We start from the raw sequence: 14,976 nt of genomic DNA, 5'->3' as shown, positions 1-14,976 counted from the left end.
CAACCACAGGCTAAAAGACAAGAGTGACACAGTGTACGGTCTTGGCAGATCGCCTGACACGGGAAAAGCAACCTCCGACAATACCTTTGGTCGGCCACGCGTCGCACCACCTGCCAAGAGCCCAAAGTCAACTCTCCCTTCTATAAATAGGGATCTCTACCAACATGAAGTATCTTAACCTCTTTACTCCTTAGCATTACTCACACTACTATTCTCTGCCTTCATTATTCTCACATTTCCCATTCACTTAGTTCATACACTGAGTTGATCGTCGGAGAACCTTTTCAGGTACCTCCACCGGCGGGTCCAACTCTCCTACCTCATCTTGCTACTTTGACGACTATCCTCTTCTCCTTCCTCAGCAACTGATCAATCACTATTCATACCTTTGTGTTCTAGGAAAGAACAATGAGAAGTTCCAATCCTTGGATGTTTTCAAGTCTTTCAAGGTTGAAGTTGAACTTCAACTTGGAAAGAAAATTAAGGCTGTCAAATCTGACCGTGGTGGTGAATACTATGGCAGATATGATGGATCAGGAGAACAACGTCTAGGGCCATTTGCACTTTTCCTCAGAGAGTGTGGAATTGTTCCGCAATACACTATGCCAGGCAAACCTAGCATGAATGGTGTTGCTGAAACGAAACCGAACTCTTAAGGATATGGTGAGAAGTATGATTAGTAATTCTTCCTTACCTGAGTCTCTTTGGGGGGAAGCTTTAAAGATCACAATTTACATCCTTAATAGGGTGCCAATTAAAGCAGTTAACAAAACCCCATATGAGCTTTGGACTAATAAAATACCAAGCTTGAAACACTTGCACATTTGGGGTTGTCCAGCTGAGGCGCAACCTTATAGACCGCATGAAAGAAAATTGGACTCTTGAACTGTTAGCTGTTATTTTGTTGGCTATGTTGAACGCTCTGAGGGCTATAAATTTTATGGTCCCACTTCAAGACTCTTTTTTGAGACGGGAAATGTAAGATTTCTTGAGTTAGTTGATTTTGGGAAGAAGGGAACATAAAGAATGTTGTCTTTGATGAAGAATTTGTCACTGATAGTGAACAAGTTCTTGTGCCTATTACTATTTAAGGAATAAATTTGGTAACAATGAGGTTCTCCCTCAAGTACCTATAGAACAAATTCAACAACCTCGAGAAGTAGAAGTGACATTAAGGAGATCCACTAGAGAGAGGAGAAGTGCAATTCTTGATGATTATATTATATTTCTTCAAGAACATGAGGATGGCATTGGGTTTACATAAGATGACCCATTAAACTTTTTTCAAGCCTTGAAAAGTTCTAACTCTCAAAAGTGGATCGATGCCATGAAGGATGAGATGAAGTCTATGCATGATAATGACGTTTGGGATTTTGTCGAATTACCGAAGGTGCGAAACCTATTGGTTGCAAATGGATATTTAAAACCAAGAGAGATTCGAAGGGTAATATTGACAGATATAAAGCTCGTCTAGTAGCTAAAGGCTTCACTTAGAAAGAAGGCATTGATTATAAAGAAACATTCTCTCCAGTATCTTCGAATGATTCTTTTAGAATAATATTGGCATTAGTGTCTCATTTTGATTTAGAGCTACATCAGATGGATGTTAAGACTGCGTTTCTTAATGGTGACATTAAGGAAACTATCTATATTGTGCAACTAGAAAACTTTTTGTCAGTTGTCTCAAAGTTGATGGTATACAAATTAAAGAAATCCATCTATGAGCTTAAACAAACTTCTCGTCAATGGAATCACAAATTTCACCAAGCTATTACCTTGTAGGGTTTTGAGGCAATAAAGTTGAAGATTGTGTATACTATAAGTTCAGTAGGGTTTTGAGGCAAATAAAGTTGAAGATTGTGTATACTATAAGTTCAGTAGGAGTAAATGTATCTTCCTGGTATTATATGTCGATGATATACTACTTGCTAGCAGTGATATGAGACTATTGTATGAGAACAAGAGATTGCTAACGAAGAATTTCGAAATGAAAGATCTTGGGGAAGCTTATTTTGTATTAGTATTCGGATACTGAGAGATTGCTCTCAATGTATCCTAAGATTATCACAAGAAAGCTATATAGATAAAGTCCTAGATAGACAGTAAACCAGGGGATACCCCTATAGCTAAGGGAGACAAGTTTAGTCTCGAACAGTATCCCAACAATGACCTTGAAAGATACGAGATGCAAAAGATTCGTTATGCATCTGCAGTAGGAAATCTAATGTATGCTCAAGTTTACACATGTCCCGACATAGCATTTGTTGTGAGAGTTTTGGGAAGATATTTGAGTAAGCCTAGAATGCATCATTGGAAGGCATTCAAACGTGTTATGCGTTACTTGAAGAGAACAAATGAGTACATGCTCACTTGTCGGAGGTATGAGAATTTAGAGATCATTGAGTACTCTGACTCCGATTTTGCTCGATGTCTAGACAGTAGATACTCAACCTCTGGATATATGTTTGTATTGGCTGGAGGTGCTATCTTTTGGAAGCCTGCGAAATAGATGTTTATAGCTCTTTCAACCATGACTGTAGAGTACGTGGCTTGTTTATGCTAGCTGATCCACTGACTAAGGGTTTGGTACCTAAAGTCTTTCATGAGCATGTTGCTCATATGGGTGTTGTTCCTTAGGGTACCTAAGTTCAGTGGGAGTCTATATGTTTTATGTTTTACTTTGGATATTATATACAGTTTTTATGCATAATAAAGTTGATGGTTTGTTGTTTCATTTTGAAATTTTGCATTATAACTGTTATGTTGCAATTAAAGACTTTGGATTGATCTCACTAAAGAATAAAGAAGGACCAGTTGGAAATAAACATGTTTGAGATCAGATTGCATGAAATTTCCATGTCACTCATCCATATTTGATCTATGTCATTGAGTATATTAATATGGTGATCATCGTGGTCGAGTCACACTTAAATGTGATGAAAGTTATGGTGGTTCCATAGTTGATATATGAGATGAACCAGATTGTATTAAGGAGAAGTCTAAATGTAAATAGCATACGGATGCACGCCTAACTAATATAATTGTTTCAAGAAGATATGAAGCCCAAGTGGGAGATTTTAGAAATTTATAATTTCTAACTAAGGTGAGCATCATATATTTGGTACAATGATATCAGCTATTTATTTCCGGGGTTATATTATAAGTGATCTAATTATTGGCTCCCATTAGATTTCTAAAAGCTGATAACGAATATGAGCTTAATGGGTGGATACCCATCAGGTTAACCCATAGGGGATAATGAGAACCCTATAAGTTAACGCATAAGGAAGGTTATGATCTCCAACACACCAAATCAAATTCAGTTTTCTCCTCTCCCCATCAGAGTGAAAACACAAGTCCCATGAGGAAAGGATTCTGTTGAGGAAGACCATCATACCACAAAACCTCTTTCAGAAACATAGATCGAAGGAGTACATCTAGGAACATGGATTCAAGTATGACACTACACCCTTTGTTTCATATATGTGTGTGAGAATCATGAGATTCAAGATCCTAGGATTGGTATTTCACCAATCATAAAGAATTCCCATCATTTCATTCTTTGATTTTTTTGACAGGCTCTTAAGGAGCTTCCTAGAGAAAAGATTCAGGTAGCAACAAAATTTGGTATTGAAAAGATAGATGTTGCTGAGAATATTGTTAAGATCAATGGTACACCTGAATATGTGCGATCATGCTGTGAAGGCAACCTGAAACGTCTTGTCATTGAATACATATATATCTATTATCAGCATAGTGTGGACACATCAGTACCCATAGAGGAAATAGTTAGGGCTTTCCTACTCCTGTAGACATATAATAAATAATAATTGTGCCCGACTTGTGTAGCCTGCACATGTGAATTAAAATCGGATGCCCACACGCCCATTTACGATTTTTAGAAAATTTCTCATGTCTTGTTCATTTTAAAACGAGTTAATGAATCATCTATTGTTGCTAATAAATGTTAAAAAAACACTTGTTTTCCATAAAACTAGATAAAAAGGAAATAAAAAAGAAGTGGAAGAGAGAAAATAAAAGATATTGACATATTATATGAATTTGAATAAATATTATAAGTTTTTCAAGATATTAAATTATAATTTATTTGGATTTTAATATTTTTTTAACATTAAGTTTATGGGCTACTTGCATTGTTGATTAGAAATGCCCACAAATTTATGCACAAAAGAGCACAAAATGGACAAATATACCAAAATTGTATGCTATGACTATGAAAAAATTATAGGCTATAAAGCAACCCATGAATAATGTCTATTTTGCTTTCTTGAAGCATATTGCACATTATATACCATAGAACTTTTGTTAGAAGAACACCTTGCCATGTCTATCATCAAGCTACTCTCCATCTAGTTCCTTTATTCCCAGTTTATTATTAATATTGTTCATAGTTTTTGGGCCTTTTATTCTACAAAGTACAAACCCACTTAGCTTCTTTTAGTTTGTTTTCTGTTAGTTAGTTAGTTATTTTGGGAAAGTTGGTTGTTTTCTTATAAAACATTCTTTCTTCTCTTTGTAATTTCAATTTTGACTCTTCTAATGAAATAAAGAAATATATGTTTTTCTTCTTTCTCTCAATGTTGAGTTGCAGTTCAAGATGGTATCAGAGCAAAATTTGCTCTGATTCGTTTCTGCCATTTCTCTTCTCCTTCTTTATCCTCAATTATCTCCTCCAACCATCAGACTTTGCTCTTCAGTTTTTCTCCTTCTCCTATCTCATAAAAACTGCCTCTACCATGTCTTAAATCATTACGAGTCAGAGCGATTATAGTGATTACAACACCAATCTTTCGAATCCCTTCTTTCCGCACTCAACCGAAAATCCAGCATTGGTTCTTGTTAGTCCCCTTCTCAATGGGAAGAATTACCACTCATGGGCACGAAGAATGAATCTTGTCATAGAATCCAAGAACAAGATACAATTTATAGATGGAAGCATCCCAAAACCACCAATTGAGTGCAACACCATGTTACTATCACGGTTGCAACACTCTGTTCAGAAATCCATAGTCAAGTCTATACTTTGGATGGATTCAACAGCCCAAGTATGGAAAGATTTGCGAGAAAGGTTTTCTCAAGGTAACATATTTCGGATAGCAGAACTACAAGAAGAATTTTATAGGCAACATCAAGGTAATCTCAATGTTTCTAATTTCCAGACTCAATTGCAAACCATCTGGGAGGAAATTGAGACTTTTAGACCAATTGAAACATGTAAATGTGCTGTCTATAGAGAGCAAGACTATGTTATTAGGTTTCTAAAAGGATTGAATGAGCAATATGATGAAGTAAGATCACAGATTAAGCTTTTAGAACCTCTTCCATCAATGAGCAAAGTATTCTCTATGGTCATCCAACAAGAAAGACAATTTGAACATCCCTCAATTCCTGAGCTAGAACCAAAAAATTTGTCTGTCAATAGCCAACATACTAACCAATACAGAGGCACAAATACAAATCCTAATTCCTCTGGTTTTAGAAGAAGAGGCAGTTCTCCTTCTAGAGGAAGAAATGGCAGATTCACTGGAACTCGTAGAGGCCAAGGAAACAAGTTTTGCACTTATTGTGAAAGGACCAACCATACCATTGACATCTGCTTCCTCAAGCATGGATATCCCTCAGGATACTAGTCCTCAAGGCCCAACAAAATGGCTAATAACACTGTAGGATTTGCTCTTGACAAGCTGGATACAACATACACAACTGATGCACAAGCAAAACCCCAGGACTAAGATGAAAATCAACTCAGTGATCAAACTTTCACAAAGGAACAATTCAGGGACTTATTGAACATCATACATCAGACCAAGAGAAATTCCACTTATGCTGCTAACAGAAAAATGACTCATGTTTATTTTTTTTTAATTGACATGACATTTTTCATTAGTACGAGACATAATTTGACACATGTCTTAGAGAAGATGCACAGCGGAAAGAGAAGAAGAAAGAAAAAGAAGACCTGACAAATCTTTATTCAATATTTCATTGTTCAATGTTCTGAATCATTGAAGAAGAAGAAGAGCTAAAAATAGAAAAACTAATTAACTAACTAAACTAACCTAAATCCTATAAATAGACAAAAACTAACAAACAACCAAAACGGGCCTAACAATCAAAAGAAGCCCAAAGAAAACAAAAACAGAAGAAAAATAAGAAAGCCCAAAAACTAAAACTAAACCAGAAAAGAAGAAGAGGAAGCCATTGAAGCTTGGAGCTTAAGGAAGATTTAACACCCCCCCTCAAGTTGGGTGGTGTAAATCACAAAGTCCCAACTTGAAGATGAAGTTCTGAAATGACTTGGGAGGAAGAGACTTAGTAAAGACATCTGCCAATTGGTCAGTAGAGGAAATAGGAAGAAGATGAACAAGGCCTTTCTGAATTTTCTCACGAACAACATGATAGTCGATCTCTATGTGTTTGGTGCGTTCATGGAACACAGGGTTATGAGCAAGATAAATTGCTGATTGATTGTCACAATAAACAGAGGATGGAAGAATAACAGGAATGTGAAGATCAGTGAATAAGTAATCCAACCATTGAAGTTCACAAACGAGACTACCCAAGGCTCGATATTCTGCTTCGGAAGAGGACCGGCTAACAGTGTTTTGTTTCTTGGTTTTCCAGGAGATGAGGGAAGAACCAAGGAACACACAGAAGCCAGTGATGGATTTTCTGGTATCGAGACAGCAGGCCCAATTTGAATCAGCAAAGGAAGATAGCTTAAGAGTGGTTTGAGAGCTAAATAAAACACCCTGAGATGGAGAACTTTTAAGATAATGAAGGACTTTATGGGCAGCAGTGAGGTGTGTAGAACATGGGTTGCTCATAAACAGACTAAGTTGTTGCACATCAAAGGAGATATCAGGTCTAGAGATTGTTAAGTATATCAGGCGTCCTACAAGACGTCTATATGAGGATGGATCAGGAATGGGAGTGCCTTGATTGAGATGAAGTCTGATAGAAGGATCTGAAGGAATTTTGGCAGGCTTGGAGGCCAAGGTTCCAGTTTCTTCTAGTAAGGACAAGGTGTATTTGCGTTGATTGAGGTGAATTCCCTTGGCAGATCGAGCAATTTCGAGGCCTAAAAAATACCTGAGTTGGCCTAAGTCTTTAATTTTGTAGGCTATGTCCAGAATTGTCTTAACATGTTTGATCTCAGAGAAATTGTTGTCTGTAAGAACTAGATCATCCACATATACCAAGATAGCAGTGAATGAGGTGGAGGAACTTTTGGTGAAGAGAGCTTGATCAGCAGAGGAATGTGTGAAGCCCAAGGATACAAGCTTGGTGGACAGAGTTGTATGCCATTCTCTACTGGCTTGCTTGAGGCCATAGAGAGACTTGTGGAGTTTGCAAACCAAAGAAGAAGTAGGAGGAAGGAGACCTGGAGGGGGATGCATATACACTTCCTCATGAAGGTCACCATGAAGGAAGGCATTATTGATGTCAAGCTGCTCAAGGAACCAGGATTTAGTAGCAGCTAGGGCCAAGATGACTCTGATGGTAGTGATTTTGACAACGGGAGAGAAGGTGTCAAAGTAATCTACCCCTTCCATTTGATTGAAGCCCTTGGCAACCAAACGTGCCTTGTATCTATCTAAGGTGCCATCTGCAAGATACTTCACTTTGTAGACCCATTTGCAACCAATTGGGATTTTATTGTCAGGTAAGGGAACAATGGACCAAGTGTGGTTGAGTTGAAGAGCTTGTAGTTCTTGAGTCATGGCTGCTTGCCAACAGGGAATGGATGAGGCTTGTTTGTAGGAGGAAGGCTCAGGAGTGGTTGAGACAGCAAGACAAAATTTCCTGTAAGAAGAAGCACAATTAGCATAAGTGATGTAAGAGGATAAAGGATATAAAGTGTTTGTATGAAGTTGTGATTCTTGAGGGGTGCATGTGGATAAAGTGCAATGATAGTCTTGTAGGTGAGAGGGGGGGTTTCTGATTCTAGAGGATTGTCTAATAGGTTGGGTAAGGTTTTGTTGAGGAGAGGAAATGTGTTGGTCAGTTTGTAAAGGTGGAGGAGGAGGTAATGCAGGGTTGGTGTAGTCAATAGGGTCAAGGACAGAGGTTTTATTAGATGGAGAGGTGGGTTTACATATGATGTTGGTCTTGTTATTATGGATGGTATGATGTTGGAAGGGAAAGTATTGTTCATAAAAAATGGTGTTTCTTGAGATGAATATGGTGTGGGTGTGGAGGTTGTATAGAATGAATCCTTTAGTTCCTTGTTTGTAGCCAAGAAACACAGCCTTGATGGCTCTAGGTTGGAATTTGGTCCTGTGGGAGGATAAAGTGGTGGCATAGGCTAAGCACCCAAAGACTCTGAGATGGTCCATAGGGGGCAGGGTGGTCCTGTGGGAGGATAGAGTGGTGGCATAGGCTAAGCTGTTTAAGCAGGGGTGAAGGTAGTCTATTGATGATATGGATTGCATGCTGGATAGCAAAGTTCCAAAGTTTAGGGGGTAAATTGGATTGGAAGAAAATAGATCTTGCTATATTGAGAATGTGTTGATGTTTTCTCTCAACAATACCATTTTGTTGAGGGGTTTCAACACAAGTTCTTTGATGGATGATGCCCTTTTTGCTTAGGTAATCATGCATCAAGAATTCAACCCCATTGTCACTCCTAAGGCATTTTAGTTTCTTCTCAAACTGAGTTTCTATGTAGGAGATGAAATGGGTCAAATGAGACCTAGTCTCAGCTTTAGTCTTTAGAAGAATGATCCATGTGAACCTTGTGTGGTCATCAACAAGGGTGAGGAAGTACTTATGCCCATATATAGAAGGTGTGGCATAGGGTCCCCAAATGTCAGCATGAAGGAGATCAAAACATTGAGAATTAATAGATGTGCTTATATTGAAAGGAAGTCTCTTTTGTTTAGCTATGTGACAAATAGTGCATGGAGAGATATCAAGAGCAATATGAATAAAAGGGAAAGATTTTTTAAGCTGCATTAAGACAGGAATTGGTGTATGACCAAGTCTTAAATGCCATATGCAATCATCATTAGTGTTTACAGAATTAGCAGTAATAGAGTAATGTGCTACATGATGCCTAGAATCATGCAAATCTATCAAAAATAATCCTTGGTGTGGCCTAGCTGAACCAATCATCTTCCTGGTATGGTTCTGCAAAATCAAACACTTTTTGTAAGAAATAATGAAGTGGCAATTGAGAGTATACATTAGCTTGTTGACAGAAAGAAGATTAATGTGAAATTGAGGCACAAGAAGAACATTAGTTAAAGTGAGAGTAGGGGTGAGAAAAATGGTTCCTGAGACACAAGTAGAGACTTTGTCACCATTAGGTAGGGTGATGAACATTGGTGCTATAGATTTGTAGGTCTGAAAATTGTGTACATTATTGGTAATGTGATCTGTAGCACCTGTGTCCATGATCCAACAAGTCTTAATATTACCTGGTGGTGGTGTAGGGGATGCCTTGGTGTGTATGGCAGAATTGACAGTATGTTCTCCTGCTTTGGCATTATGCATCAGGTCTAGGATGCCTTGGACCTGTTCATCTGTAAACAATTTGTTAGCTCCTTGTCTTGATTTAGTTGTCTGTAGCTCACTGTCTTCATTACTTTGATCCAAAGGGAAACCAATTGTGTGATTTGCCATTTTGGTGAATCTGTTGTTCTGAAAACCAGGGGGATAACCATGCTTAATGAAGCATGTCTCAATTGTGTGATTTGTTCTTTGGCAATGAGTGCAGAATTTGTTCCCTTGATTTCTGCCTGCACCATTGAATCTGGGTTTGTTTCCTCTATAAGCATTGCCTCCCCTGCCTCTAAAATTGAGATTGTTTCCTGGATCATTATTAGGACTTTTGTAACTGTCTTGGTTTGTGCTGAGAGTTAGAGCCCTATTTTGAGGGTCAGGTTCATGAATGCTAGGAACATTGGATTGCCTTTCTTGTTGGCTCAATAGGGAGAATGCTTTGCTTATACTAGGCAGAGGATCAAGGAGCATTATTTGGGATCTGACTGGAGCATATTGCTCGTTCAGACCCTTGAGGAATCTTATCACATAGCTCTGCTCCCTATAGCCCTTTACTAAGGGAATTACTCCACAAGAGCATTGGACAGAGCACTTGTAATTAGGAATAGGCATGAATGTTTCAATTTCTTCCCAAAGACTCTTCAATTCTCCGAAATACTCAGAAATGGTGAGGTTGCCTTGATTCAAATAGTAGAAGTCGTGTAGAAGTTCTGAGATTCTGAACATATCACCTTGCGAGAATCTATCTTGTAGATCTTTCCAAACCTCAGCAGCGGAGTCAATCCATATTATTGACTTGACAATGGATTCTTCCACTGAGCGTTGTAACCATGAAAGAACCATATTGTTGCATCTCTTCCATGAATCGTGTAATGGGTCATCTGGTGGTGGTTGCTTGAGAGTCCCAGTGATGAACTTTAGTTTGTTCTTGGTGTCAAGGGTGAGCTTCATGGCTCGAGCCCATGAATGGTAATTGTTTCCATTCAGGAGAGGGGTTACCAGAACCTGTGCAGGGCTTTCGGTTGGATGAAGATAGTAGGGATTATTGCTTTGATCAATGTGATAATTTTGTGTAGCCATTGTTGATCAGACAAGAAGGAGAAAACGAGGAATAGAGGCTTTGGGAAGATGAATCAGAGCATTGAATGCTCTGATACCATCTTAGAGAAGATGCACAGCGGAAAGAGAAGAAGAAAGAAAAAGAAGACCTGGCAAATCTTTATTCAATATTTCATTGTTCAATGTTCTGAATCATTGAAGAAGAAGAAGAGCTAAAAATAGAAAAACTAATTAACTAACTAAACTAACCTAAATCCTATAAATAGACAAAAACTAACAAACAACCAAAACGGGCCTAACAATCAAAAGAAGCCCAAAGAAAACAAAAACAGAAGAAAAATAAGAAAGCCCAAAAACTAAAACTAAACCAGAAAAGAAGAAGAGGAAGCCATTGAAGCTTGGAGCTTAAGGAAGATTTTAACAACATGGTTTAAGGGAGCAAATCTTATTCCACTTGAGGTATGTGAAGATTATATTTAACATTTCATCATATGGTTTTTTATGGGTTGAATGGCATTTTCAAATAGTAAATTTCACCAACTCAACCAAGAATAACATGCATGTTTCATATTTATCTATGACTCAATTAATTGGTATACTTACTTATCCCAATTCTGTCATGAACTTTTCAGGAACAACTAAGATTAAGAACCTGGATCAAAACATTGGTTCCTTATCAGTGAAACTTGAAGAAAAGGACCTAAGTGAAATTGCTGAGTTAGCTCTCTCTAATGGTGTAGCAGGTGAACAACAATTTAGTGAAATGGCGGCTAAAATCTCATGGAAGTATGCTGATACACCTCCAAAAGACTCAAGTGCTTGAAGCAATGGAAGTGTGAATGCATTGAGTTATACATTAAGGACTACTTATTTGACAGTGTCAATGCATGTTCCACATGTAGGTTATTTAATTTGGATAGTATTAGAGTTCAATATTTGAGTTAAAAATGCAGAATAATACCAAGTCAAATTTTGATGGTTGGCTAGTTATATATTTGGTTGGTTTAAGTTTGCAGATCAAAGTGCAGTGTAACAAAAGTTATGAAGAATAGAAGTGCGGATTTGGTTCCTTGAGAAACAAACAACCGTGTTTCCAGATTAGTGGTGAGCATGACTTGGCCATTGCCGCTCCAACAAATTGGCACGATTATGATCGGATCCAAATAGGGTTGGATTTGATCAGGTATATGGTTGAGTTCGAGTTCAAAAATTAGATTCAAACAATATTTAGGGTCGGGCGAAGGACAAACATGACCCGACCCGTCCCATGATCACTCACTTATCATGTTTATATATATCTCTATTTGATTGTGTATAGAGTAATGACAACTTTTTGGTCGAAAGTATTATCGACTCTAATTTTTTTGTCATATATACATGATTAATAACATATATATATATATATATATATATATATATATATATCATTTCATATGTCAAATTACATATCCATAATAATAAGCTAAATAGTTAGAAGACTTTATCTAAAAGAAGTATGCATTGCATTTAATCGAGTCTATAGTTGGTTGAGATTCAAAGGTTGACCCAGTGATATTTGGGGTCAGATTAGTTTCAGGTCTAAGGTTGAGTTTGAATTCAAAAAAATGACCATACTAACATTTATAATCGAGTAAAGATCAACACTTACACGACCCATGTTCACCCCTAATCCATACTCTCAAAGATTTGTTTATTTAATATTTATTAATCTATTAAAAATATTATCATGAACTTGCATAATCTATCCTAAATTTATAAGAATATGTAGTAGATTATAAAAGGTTTGGGATAAATAGTAGAATCTATTTAAGTATAAAATAAAACATAATTGAATTACTTAAAAATATAAAAAATTATGCACATTAATTTATAGAAGTATTGTAATTTTTAAGGAACTCGTGAATTAGGAATGCAACTTCCGTGTAATATCGTGCATATGTGGTATAAGACTTTACACATTTTCTCTCCTCTATGGAAGTTGTGTTTCTCATCCACGGGTCCCACTTTTTTTAGAAGTCGTGTATGCTAAACACGATTTCCAGTGCATATTAATAACAAAAATATTCTCTAACCTAGTAGTTCTTAATTTACATGGTAACCTAGAGGTCTATCGTTCAACACCCACCCATTGTTTATTTTTTTTATAACTTTGACATATATTATTTGTAAAAGGACTCTAATACATTGTGGTTACATTGCTTATATTCATTACCGAATTTTATACATTTTTAACCATTACCGATTTCTAGTGCATATTAATAACAAAAATACTCTCTAACCTAGTAGTTCTTAGTTTACGTGGTAACCTAGAGGTCTATCGTCCAACCCCACCCATTGCTTATTTATTTATTTTTTATAACTTTGACATATATTATTTGTACAAAGACTATAATACATTACAGTTACATTGCTTATTCATTACCGACTTTTATACATTTTTAATCATTACCTAATTGTTCAAAATAATATAAAATAAAAATGTATAAAATTCGCATTCCTGGTCCACGACTTCCTCAAACTCGTGGATCTCATCCACAAATTCTCTAAAAACTATACTACTTTTATAAATATTTTAAAAGATATACTAAATGTGTAATAGTGTAATTTAATTATACTATTCACGTAAATTTTTCAATTTAAAAACTATGGAACATAGGTGATGAATGTGGAATTGTGGATACTCCCATGACATATTCAAATAAAGAATTAATCTTTGTAGGTAAAGAACTCTTCCCAATAAAATTGTTTCTAAAATTTGAATTTTTAACTCATCTAGAGACATTTTCAGCATGTATATATCTAGCAATACATATGAGAATTGCAATTAGCTCACTCATGATTAATAAATAAGAAAAAAATATGTATATACTGACAGTGTAAGGATTTTTACATTATTATTGTATTATTTACTATTCATTTTAACTATACTTTTAAAAAAAATAATCTAAATGATTGATAAATGATATACTAACTATATATACATCTTTATGTTTTTGGTACATATATATTTAATCCTCTAAATAAATATTATGAAGTGGAATAACAAAAAAAAAATCATTTTCAAGTGACAATTAATAAATAAAATTATTCTCAAGTGACAAATGCCACTCCTACGGTGTCTTCAACAGAAAGAGAGAAAAGAATAGTAGCCACGAATTGGCGCGAAAGCTATGGGAAGAAGAAGAAGGTGCCGAACTTAGAGGGCGAGTTGAAGAATGTCGCTTCATGAAGCTACACTTACTCCATTCACATTCACTTCCTCTTCTCTCTCCTTTCAATTTTCTCCAAAAAAAAAACCGAAAAAGAAAAAAACGCATTCATTTCCCTTTCGCTCTTCACATTTTGCCACATTCTTAACACGTTTTCATTCAGATCCTTAACTAATTTCAACTCGTCTTTATGAAAACACTCGTTACTGATCCCCATAACATTCCAATATAGAACTCAATAATGGTATGTTCCTCTTACCATTTCTATTTCTCTTCCTTTTGTTTTTCTTAAAATTTCAATGCATTTGTCTGTTCTATTTTTTATATATTTAATTTCTAAAATTGTTTGAGTGAGAATAGATTTTCGCGCATTGGAATCAAAAGCATCTGTGTGTGAGAGTGGCAGTGATGGAATAGAACTATGAAATAGCTGATCAAGAAGGTTTTATGGGATCAATCATTATAGATGCTTATAATTTGAAGTCTAGTGATTGGTTTTTGTTATATACCAAATGTGATCCTTTGTGGTTAAATTTGATAATATTTAGTTTTCCGAATTTCGGAATAGTATGGGGAAAGGGGTTGGAATTCATTCGTGAAATCTAAAATCAAATTATCAATCCAGGAGATTTTGCACTGCTGGAAGATTAGGAAACAAAAACGTGATGAACCATTCATTGCATAGCAGAGGAACCAAATTTAGTTTTTTGGGAAGTGAATAGACATTTTCTACTGATCTGTTAAGGAAAGGGAGATTTTTTACTTCTGTTTTTGGAATTGGATAGAAGAGCTACACATTTAGTTGTCATAATAGTTTGAAACAATGCTGAGCGCAAATTCTGGGGTTGTGACTCTTGAATGTTTTTACATAATCATGAACTTCCACTTTTGAATAACATTGTTAGAAATATAGAATTGTAGATTCTGATTTGCTGCAGTAGTACATGATTATTTGCAAAAAAAAATTCAAGATTGAAGAACTGGAAATATAGTAAACACCATCATCAAAGTCTATTCCACTAGGTGGGCATGGCTACAGGGATTAGAAGTGCCACTTTGTTTTGTCAAGAACTCAAAATATGTCCCACTTTAATTGCTGAATAGGATTGATTAGGCAAGGAATATGATATCATCATACAACAACTAATTGTGATTAAACTGACTTTTTCTGCAATGTGGT

The sequence above is a fragment of the Lupinus angustifolius genome, chromosome LG08 (assembly GCF_001865875.1).
Source record: "Lupinus angustifolius cultivar Tanjil chromosome LG08, LupAngTanjil_v1.0, whole genome shotgun sequence".
NCBI lineage: Eukaryota > Viridiplantae > Streptophyta > Magnoliopsida > Fabales > Fabaceae > Lupinus > Lupinus angustifolius.
The sequence above is the reverse complement of the archived record's forward strand: the minus strand, read 5'-3'. Positions refer to the sequence as shown.